Raw genomic sequence first — 11,465 nt, 5'->3', positions numbered from 1 at the left:
TGGCTCATTTTATCTCTCCCCAGAGTTTACTCTGGGAAAATATAGCTTATGTTTAATCTGTGTCTAGCTTTCCAGGTCTTCTTCAAGCTCTTAAGGTGGCAAAGCATATGTCACGTACAGGACAACCTTTATATTGCCTCATAGAAAATTAAAAAAAAAAACAACATAAAGGACTCACAGGAGCCCACAGACAAAACAGAAAACACATAAAGGGACTTACGGTAATTTATAAGCAATCATCAGATTTTTCTCTTTCTCTGAGGAGGGCTGCCGTCCCCAGGGTCCTAAAATCTTTCATACTTATAATGTCACCCTGTGGTTTGGTCTCATCTCACAAGGCAAATGAACTTGGTACTTCTAGATAGGGCTAGATTGGAAGATGGCAGGGAGACCAGTTAGAAGACTATTAATATAATGTAGAAGAGAATGAGCAGAAAGAAGATGATGTATAGGAGAGATGTAAAGATGGAAGGATGTTGAAGTCTGTATGTGTGATGTGAGTGCAGATGAGGAAGTGAGGGTGATGCTGAAATTGTGATGGTGGTGACATCCTACTTAGCCATAATAGAAAAGCTGGGAAGAGGAGAGGATTTGGGTTAAAGACACTGAGTTCTGCTTTAGACTTTGAGATACTTAGGGATCTGAGATGTCCAAAAGGCAGCATAGAACTCAGGAGAGAAGTTAAGGCTAGGAATCATCTATGTAAAGATGTTAATGGAACCCATGGGAACTGATGTGTTTGTCAAGAGAAATATTATAAAGGAAAAAGAGAAGACAGGTGAGGACAAAGCCTTTGGGGATACCTACAGTTAGTGTGTATGAGCTAGGTAAAGATCCAGCAAAGGAGAACCAGGAGTCATAAGACCAAGAGGCTTTAGTCAGTCACCTGCTTCTTCTAATCCTGGAGGCCTCAAGGAACAGCAGATACGAAGAATTCAAAAATAGGTAGGAGACTTGTACAAAGCGATGGAAAGTGATGAGAGGAGATCCAAAGGAACAGTACATGCTGACTATCATTGTTTCACTGAAGATAGCTTTGAATGGCCACAAGACTCAGGCTGAGACAATGGGTGACGTTGGGACTGCATTATTCAACTGAGAGCACGTGCAGCCTTCCTTTCTTGATCTGAATGGTCAATTACCAAAGTACAGAGTGCTATGAACTTAGTCTCAATCTCTCTTTTGTGGTAGTTTTGCATAATTGTGCTGTTTTAGGGGGACTGTACTTCATGGTTTATGTGCATGTTTATGTTTGTCTGCTTTGTAAACAAAATGTATCCATTAGAAAATGCTATATTTTCACTTTGGACTGAAAGGGTAGTCTTTTTTTTTTTTTAATTCTCCTGCTTTGTCACACTGTGAGGGAGAAAGACAGTCTCTGAGGAGTTGGTTGGGGATAAGGTGCGCTCCCTGTATGCCCAGAGGGAGATTCTTTGGAGGAAAAGGCTGAAACATCTTTGGCTTTATCTATATATTATAGGAGTGAGGGGCCAGAGGTGAAGGGAGGGCTTCTCTTATAGCTTCTCCCAAAGATTATAGGGAGAGTTTTCTTTCCTTTTAGAAAGTTAGAATCCTAATGGCGCATAGACAGATAGATATAGAGAAAGATAAGGATATCTCTATATATCTACTGCATTATAGTTTAAATCATAAATACATTACTTATGTTAGAATTTGGATGGGTGACTGACAGGGAAATCCCAAACCACAAGATTTAGAGAAAGATATGGGTTACATTATAAATTCATTCATTCGACAAGCATTTATTTAAGTCTCTACCAATGAATTCTTAATTCTGGAGTATATTAACTTGTTTTTTAAAAAAATTATATTAACGACTGCATTTCAATATAACTGGTTTTCTTTGTAAATGCTATGTATTTTATTTTATTCATTTAAAAAAAAGTTCTTTGAGAATGGATCCAGTCTTCATCAGACTGCCAAAGGAGTCCATGACTCAAAAATGCTAAAGAATACCTGGTCTGCAATGTTTCAGTCACTGTATGTGGGACAGGGAAGACAGACAAAGAGAAAAAGGTATCCTCAAAAAGCTTAATCTACTGAGGCCAAGAACATGACAGTTTTTGGATTAGTCATTGGACTGGTAATTGATGGGGAAACACCAAATCATGTGATTCAGAGAGACTTCCTTAAACTTTTGTTGTTATACATAACTTTCTTGTATCTGTTGTGGTCACCCCCCATCTTTCACTCCTCCTTTCCTCTTCTCCCATAGACTCCAGCCTTGCAATGAAGAAATACAGTTAAGCAAAATGAACCAATACATTATCTCTGTCTGACTTACTGCCCCTGTGGTCCACTACCTCTCTGTGGAAGGGAGACCTGTGTTTCTTCTCTGAAGTCAATTTTGTTCACTGAATTCATCAAGTACACTATTACAGTCATTGTATAAATTGTTTTCTTGGTTCTGTTTACTCCATTCATCATCAGTTCTTACAAGTTTTCCCAAATTTCTCTGGATTCTTTATATTTGTTGTTATTTATGGTATAACAATATTCCACTTCCAGTGTTCTTTCCACCATGCCCATTTTTCATGATGTCAGCATTTTCTTCTTCTATTACTTTACTTGGCATTTCTAGTTCGGCAACTGCTTATTAGATTCTGACTAGGAGAAATCCAAACAATCCTGCTAGGAGCTACTACAGTCAAAGAAGAGATATGGGAAGATAGATCCTCGAGCTCCTTTGCAAAGGTGGGGGTCCACAGGTATAGAACAATGTGTAGAATGTCTGGTTTTTCAAAGTGTTTTGGGTTTTGCTGAATTTTTTTCTCTTAGGTTTTTTTTTTTTTTTGGTTAGAAGAGCTGTCTTTTTGGGAGGAGGGGAAGGAATACAGAAGGAAATGTAGAAGAAACAAAAGATACCAATAAAAATTATTTTTAAAAAAGGAACTGGATGTTTACAAAGCTCTAAGTTAGCTGACAACAGATTACAAAACAGGTTTTTTGCAGAAGTTGTGGAATTATGAGATGTAATATTCAGGCTCATGATAAATATATCCCTTGTATTAGATGTTTGACTATTAAATGGTAGGGAAATCCCAAGTCATTAGACAAAGAGTTACTTGAGCCTTTGTAACCCAGAGCTCACAGACTACTCCCTGTCTTTTGTGATACACGTGCTGTCTCCTTACATAATGTAACCATTCTGTTTGTCCAGTTTATGTAACAGAATTTTGTCACTCTCTATGAGGACCATCCAAGTTGGAGAAAGTTTGTTGGAGGAAGAACTACGTCTTCCTTGACTGGAGCTTATGACACGTCTGTGATCCCAGTGAGACAGCCACGTATCTCATTAGGGTCCAAATCTATAACCACAGGCTGCTTCTCCTGGCCCACAGTCAGACTCAGCATTTGGCAATGCATAAAGTTCAGGTCCTATTAACTTCAGTCAGAGTCGCAGACAATGGGGCAGGTACACACAGTCTGCTTCCACATTTTGCATCGGCCTTTGAGCATACATGGTCTTTCAAGATTAAGAAGATTTTTGGTATTTGAACAGGGATCTGCTTTTCTTTGTTTTCCTGGTTTTAAAAAAAAATTAAAAAGAACTTTTTTATTGCAAATGCCACCTTTCTGCCCCTGGCATGTAAGAGATGAATGGAATTTTTATAGTAGAGTTTAGGAGAATTCCTCTTGCTGGATGAAACAAAGAACATTTGCTCCCTGAGACTCATAGCCAATTGAAACTGGCCTGTGGCTGTTGGAACAAGTTATATCTTTCTAGATCAGATGTCACTTTGCCAAAGTTGATGCTTCTGTGGTTGGCTGAGAATACAAAGAGAGAAGGAAAGGGAATCAATTGCTTTCTACTCCTTTACTATGGGTTGCTTAGTATGGTTGAAAGATTCTAGAGCCAGAAGTACTAGGGTAACATCTCAACTCTACCACTTCCCAGTTATGTGACTATGGGCAAATCACTCTGTCATTCTTATTGTTAGTATCCTCACCTGCAAAATGGGAATAATCAGCTTGTGATGCCTTCCTCATGGGGTTGTATTGAGGAAAATACTTAGTAAACTCTAAAGATTATAATAAAACAGTAACTATTACTGTTATTATTTTTCTATATCTTTTAATCAATCATGAAATGGTAAAGATGTGGTAAAGCTGTATGACATAAAAAAAATTAGAAAGACAGTTCCTGGGTAATTAGTCATTTTATTAATCATGCTAACGATAATTAACAGAAGGTGTTAGTGGCACTCTAAAATGCCAAAGGTCCCTCATGGAACCCACTCAGTGCTTATACGCCCTTGGAAGAGTGGGTGTTCCTGAGGGTGGCAGTTGACTCTGACTGGTTAGCAATTAATGAGAAGAATGAACATTATAATGAGAGGTGGACCTATTCTAATGAGGGGCTGGGGGATGTGACTGATCACTTAGTCTTGAACAAGGAGATTTCTATCTTATCCAACCTACCGCTGCCTAAGGCAATCTAGACAAAAGGGAGTCCACCTTTGCTCAGACCTGGCTAGAGCGGTTCACCTTAGATTAAATTCTTTGTGAGGTTCTCTAGTTGGGTGGGGTCTCCCACACAGAATGGAAAGACATATACCCCATAAACCTTGGGGAATTGGGTAATCTCACCCATCAACAATGCCCTTCAGTTTAATGTAATTCAATGATTAATTGTTAATATGTAAGAGAAAAAGAATTATTTCTCTCAGATGTTGATTATGAGGAAGTATTTGGAAGGAGGCAGGATGCTCTAGAGGGCGGAAGGGATGTAGAAACACAAAGGCAGGGGCAGCAGGCCTCACCAACTTGGGTAACAGCGGTGATTTTTAAAGAAAGAAAGAAGATTCTTGTTGAGGTGACTTTACTTCCCTGGGCCCATTTCCTCATTTCAAAATGGATCTTATTTCTGAGAGAAGATATGGGAATTGGGCAAAAGTTCTACAACAGCCTTATCAAAATAATGAGTGCCATCTTGAAGAGTAGTAGGCCTTGCAGCCAGGATCATCTTGGTTCAAGTATATACATTTGTACAGTGGCTGTTTGAGTTATAAGGGACCTCAGAGCTTATGTAATCTAAACTCCTTGTGTATATGAAGAAATTGAGGGTCAGAGAGAGGAAGAGATTTCTCTAGGTCACAGAAAATTTATGGGCCTCCAGCTGTTAAAGTCTTCCCCACTCGGCCCCTCCCATGCCAGTTACCTTCTGTGTGCTCTGTATGTGCATTGTATCATCCTGTATATATGTATGCTGTCTCCCCCATTGTAATGTCAGTGCCTTGAGAGCAGGAACTTTCTCATTTGCCTGTATCCCCAGCACCCTTCTCAGTGCCCGGCACATAGTATGTGTCTAATAAATGCTTGTTGATTGATTTATTAATTGGTTTGTGGCAGAGTTGGAGCTCCAGCAGAGCAAGCTGCCTGAGAACACTAGAGGTTTCCTTATCTTGACTCTTCATTTCCCACCTGGCTAGACCACTTTGGACTTCATCACGCCCCTGTGCCTGGTGCCTTGCAACTTCTGCTTCAGTTTCCCTTTATGTGTTGTCTTCTCTCATTAGACTATTAGCTTCTTTCTTTAAAAAAATTAATTTTTGACTTATGGAATTTATTAGCTTCTTAAAGGCAGAGACTGCTTTTCTTTTCCATATTTGTATCCCCAGAACTCAGAACAGTGCCTGGTGCATAGTAGGCACTTAATCAATGTTTATCAACTACTGATTTTTTTGGCTCCAATTAGTTGTCTATCCCTAATTTTGTAACATCTCTTGAGTAGGCCCCCTTCTCTCCTCTGACACTGCCACACCATACCCTGGTACAGGATCTCATCTCCTCACACTTGGACTATTGCAATAACCTGCTGATTGGTCTCTGCCTCAAGTCTCTCCCCACTCCAATGTATCCTCCACTCAGCTGTCAAATCCATGTTCCTCAAGAGCAGGTCTGATCGTGTCCTCCCTATTCAATAAACCTCAGTGACTCCCAGTTACCTCTAAGATCAAATATAAGATTCTCTGTTTGACTTAAAGCCCTTTATAACCTAGTCCCCTCCTACTTTTCCAGTCTTCTTACATCTCACTTCGCTTCACATATTCTTCAATCCAGTGACACCAGCTTCCTGGCTGTTACCCTGAACAAGGTCTATCTCCTGACTGGGTATTTTTACTGACTGTTCTCCATGCGTGTTGAAGGCAGAATTTTGGGAGAACTCGATTCAGGTGTGAAGGAATTCATTTAGACCTCTTTTAGCCAATGGTAGCTTTTTTTTACATGAAAAAGTATCATGGGTCTCCTTAGTAAGAAAGCTAAGTGAGACTCTGATATTTGGAGGAGTTATGCTTATATAGAGGTTTCAGAATGTTGATGTAATTTTAGAGGTTTTTATGGGGATTAAAGATTAAAGGCAGCACAAGATGAGGGAGACAAAGGGAATTCTTTATGGTTTAAGGATTTTAGAATAGGGCAGAAGGAGACTTCAAAAATTAAAGGACCCAGAAAACACAGGATAAGGGAGACAAAAGCAATTCTTTTGGTACAGGTTCAAGATAAAGGAGAAAAGATTTTAGGGTGACTTCAAGTTACAGAATAAGCCACAGGGCTTCACAAAGTATTGGAAAAGCAACCCTTAATATTATTTTTAACCCTTAGGGCACTGTTTGTAACCATGTCACCAGGAACTCTCTCCTTCTTCATCTCTACTTCTTCCTTCTCTGACTTCCTTCAGTTCTCAGCTAAATTCTCACCTTTCTGCAAAAAAAAAAAAAAGTTTTTCCCTATCCCCCGTGATGTTAGTGCCTTCCCCTTGAGATTATCTCCAATTTATCCTGCATATATCTTGTTTATACACAATCCTTTGCATGTTATCTCCCCCATTAGACTGTGAGCATCTTGAGAGAAGGGACTATTTGTTGTTGTGTCTTTCTTTGTATCTGTACCCTGTAGCCTGGCAAAAGTAGGTGCTTGATGTATAAACTATATAGGATTGCTTAACCTCTCAGGGAGGAGGGAGGGAGGGAGAGAGGGATAGAATTCAGAACTCAAAACTTTAAAAAAACAGTTTAAAAATTATTTTAACATGTAATTGGGGAAAATATAAAATATGATAAAAATATATAAAATATCCCCTCAAAAAAGCAGGTACTTAATAAATGTGCTTTACTTCACTGTTTGCTCAAAGTCACACAGTTACTGGGTATCACAGGGGAAATTTGAACCCCTTTCCCTAAAATGGATCTTTAAATCCATTTCCTGATCTCTGGGTCCCACTTAGAGAATATCCAGTCCTGACCTTTGCTACTCCCTACTTTTTTACCTCCTTCCCCATTCTATTCCCTCTGTTACTCTACTTCCTTCAGGTTTCTGCTTTTTGGATGTTCTTGATGCACATAATGATTCAGTCCTCCTCGTCTGCCCTCCTTCACCTCCTCCTCCAAAAATAACCCTCCAAGAGTTTGCCCGTCAGACACATAGGACACAGCCCTCAGAAAAGCCTCGGCCCTACTCTTCCATCGTGGTGCTGTGGCTGCAGCTCACCTTAGCCTGGGAAATGCCTGCTGTGTACAAGATGTGTTTGTTGTGACCGATGGATGAACACTGCCCCAGAATGGCTACGTGGGAACATTTCATTGTCTGGCTTATCACAGCTTGGTGCCCATGTTCAATTCTCTGGCCAGCTGTTGTCTGATCTGTTGTTACCTATGTCGTAGGATCTCCTTGCCCCAGAGAACATGGTCATTTACCAAGTGGAAGGAGGGTAGGGTCCGTATTCTTGGTACCTTTCTATAGAGACAAAGGATAACAAAGACCTGTTGCCTCTGTGGTGACAGGCCAGTAGCTTGGTATCCAGCACTGGAACTGCCCCAGCCTGCTTTGGGGCAGTTGTCTTAACCATGCCAATGACACTGGAGTTAAAATGAAATAAAAACATGATTAACCGGCAACAAGGAACCCTTGTTGCCAAAGTCGATGTGAAACGTGAGAGGATGGGGCTGGCATGGCAGAGACCATTGTAAGCGTTTTAATGAAAGCTTAGAAAGCTGGTCCCAACCCCGAGGCAGTGCTCACTGGAGCCTCTGAGTGAAGTCTGTCTCTCCTGCAGCACTTAGGTCAGACTTAAACTTGCTATTGTAACCCCTGAGTGTCCAATACCATGGGGCCTTTGTTTATGCTCCAGGGGCAATCCAGAAAGCCCAGGTGTTGCAGAAGGCACAATGGAATCCCCCGGCACTTTGTGGTTCCCTAATAATCAGGCTGGACAAAGTGAAAAGGAATTGTGTAGCTTAAAGGAACCAGGATTATCTAAGGAGCCTCTAAGGAAGAAAAGAAAATTTGACTCTGGCCGAGGCTGGGAGTAGATTTTTTTTTTTTTTTACTGAGATAAATTTTACAAATTTATAACATGCTTAAGCCACATGGCTGAAAAGCTGCTATGGCTATTCAATATCACATATTTGCCTCCTGTAAAGTTGTTAGGCTCTGAAGGCAGGTACTTTGTGCAGCGTTGTTCCCTTTCAGAGAAGACCCCAAACTACAAGAGCCCGGCTTCTAGCATCATCCTTTGGGGTTAGAATTGGCTTTGGAGTTAGGGATATGGGTTCAAATTTCCCCTGTGGTGCTCAGTAATTGTGTGACTTTGGGCACATTCCATCATCTGCAAAATGATAGGGCTGGAGTAGATGGTATCTGTGATCCTTTTGGGGTCTAGATCTATGATCCCAAACACACGCTATGCATCTTGCTACCTATCTATTCCTTGTTTTTAAAAAGAAGGAGACTAAACTACTGAGCTAGTCTCTAGTCCAAAGTTATTACTCTTATGTGTCAACTGTGGAGTCAGGATAGTCCTCAATCCTGCACTGCCGTTAATTCATAAAACCTTTGGCAGGCCATCTAGCCCAAGAGCCTGCCCAATGCAGCGGACTTTCCTGTAACACACTGCATGGGTGACCTGCCTGAATGTTACCAGAAATGATTCATAGATTTAGAGCTAAAGGGACTTTAGAAGTCATCTGGTCCAATTTTCTGATTTCCCAAAGTGTCGCATAGGCAGTAAGCTGCAGAGCTGAGATTTAAACCCAGGCTCTCTGTCTCTGCAGTAGACAGAGCACTAGGCTTGGAATCAGGATGATTCATCCTCATGAGTTCAAATCTGGCCTCAGACACTTACTAGCTGTGTGACCTTGGGCAAGTCACTGTCATATTAATGGAATAGGAAGACCTTTCACATCCATTAATAGGCTTGCTGCTTTGAGCTCTGGTCCAGCTCACAGATGCCATGTATCTTGAGTCATCTATAGCCCATTAGGGGAGGAACTTGCTGATGGGGAGGCTTGCTTGTAGGAAGGCTTTCACACCTTTTACTAATTTCTAATTAGGCTCTGAGTCATGAGGGTTGTGATGCCTTACTGGCTCTGAGAAGTGTATATATACTCTGAGTTGGTATTTTGCTTTGGGGGTTCACTTATGAGAAGAACCTTGTGATTCTCTGGTCGAGACCCATATATTCAGGGCTTTTCCCCCCACCCCCACCGCTGCTCAGGCTCTCTCAACCCAGTAGTGTATGTAAAGTGTACGGCAATATTGCTTTGATTCAGGCAGTCAGGGCCCTCCCTGTCTGTTGGTCTTTATGCTAATTTCCTCTGCTTGTATTTTCTCAGACGTTGAGGGTGCTGACCCTTCCCCTGAACTAATGAATGTAATTAAAGAAGGTTGTTAACCCCTCTTTGAGCAATCTTTCCTAGGAAAGCAGATCAAAGAACCCGTGCTGGCAGGCTATCCTGGGTATGCTAGGGTGCTTGCTGCCACCGTCACTTAGCCTTGTTTACCTCAATTTCTCCTCCGTAAAATGAGCTGGAGAAGGAAATAGCAAACTACTCCAGAATCTTCAGCATGAAAACCCCAGATGGGGTCACCAAGAGTCACACATCACTGATGTCACTTAAAATCCAACACACCTTCCATTGCACCTGATAAGAGGGAACGCACAACCTTATAAGATAGCCTCGCCCATTGGACAGCACTAATTGTTTGATACTGCTCCACTATATTTCTATCTTCTTTCTTGACTAACGTTCACAATGGGGAAACTAAATGAGTAAATTCGCCAGCTCTGTGCTCCGCTATAAACCTTCAAAGACTAGTTTATTAGTTAATTCCATTGAAGTCCTTTATCTTGGCAGTGTTACTCTATAAATATATTTGATGATCCTGGCTCCTTGCTAAGAAATACAAACAACTTTCATTTATATTAACAGCATATAGTCTGAGTAAAGTCTTGTCTGCATGAGCAGACAAGTAGCTTGAAGAGTAGAAGTGGAAACAGAAACACAGCTGAACAATTGATGAGTTGTTCTTCCCTGTTGAACATTAGCCAACATGCCTTAGCCTGACTCCCTAAACATTTCATTAGTGGGTTGCGTATAATTAAAAATCCATGTGAATGCTTAATCTATACTTGTTGTTTGACATGAACAATTATGGAAGTTTCACAACCTGTACATATGTGTGCAGTTGGGGAGATGGGTCAGGTGTTGGGTAAGCCTCCATTAGAATCATAGAATCTCAATGTGGAGGGGTCTTTGGAGGTCATCTCCACCATCTCCCACCTGAAGCATGAATCCCTTCTATCACATCCCTGAAGCAAAACCATCCAATCTTTTCTTGAAGTCTTCCAGGAATGAGGAATTCAGTGTCTCCTGAGGTATTCATTCTTCTTTTAAAGGAAAACATGAAGTCTTTCCTAATATCAAAGCAACCTTTGCATCACTACAAATTCAACCTTTTTCTTTCTTTCTAGTTTGGTCTTCTGGGACCAAGAAGAACAAGTCCAATCCCTTTGTCACAGACTGCAAAAGCTACCAGCTGCTCCTTAAGCCAAATAAATACCCCCAGTTTCTTTGAGCTTTCTATGACCTGCTTTTAGTCTCCTTAAAGTTATGGCCACCTTCTTCTGGATAATCTCCAGATTGTCTCTGTCCCTTCTAATATGTGGCACTGAGAACTGGACATGAGATTCCAAAGTGATCTGACCAAGGCAGAGTATAGTGGGAGTACAGCTTCTTTCATTGAGGGTCGTGTTCTTATTATAGTTAAGGCAACCAGAGTTTGTAATTACAGTTAGCCCTTCCACATCTTGGAGAGTCGGGGTGGGGTAAGGGGTGTAGTGCCCCTGAGATCTGGAAAAGCCATGTAAATTTTTTTGGCCCTCCCTTTGCACTAGAGAAGTCTGATTTTTTTTCTTTTTCTTTTGTGGGGTATTTGCAGTACTTTGTTGTAAAATTTGTAAAGTATTTGGTCGTAGGCTGTATGCTGTCTGCTGGCCTTCACGTGTCATCTGTGGCTTCCCCCAAACTCCCCCCAAATTCCCATTTAATTTCTTATGTCAACTCATGATACTTATAGAAATTGCAATGGGGAAATTCGAGATGTGGAAGGGATAACTGTAGTTCTTTCGCCTGCCATAATATGGTGTTACCTTATCTTGAACT

The sequence above is a fragment of the Trichosurus vulpecula genome, chromosome 1 (genome assembly GCF_011100635.1).
Source record: "Trichosurus vulpecula isolate mTriVul1 chromosome 1, mTriVul1.pri, whole genome shotgun sequence".
Taxonomy (NCBI): Eukaryota; Metazoa; Chordata; class Mammalia; order Diprotodontia; family Phalangeridae; genus Trichosurus; species Trichosurus vulpecula.
Note: the sequence above shows the minus strand (reverse complement) of the source record.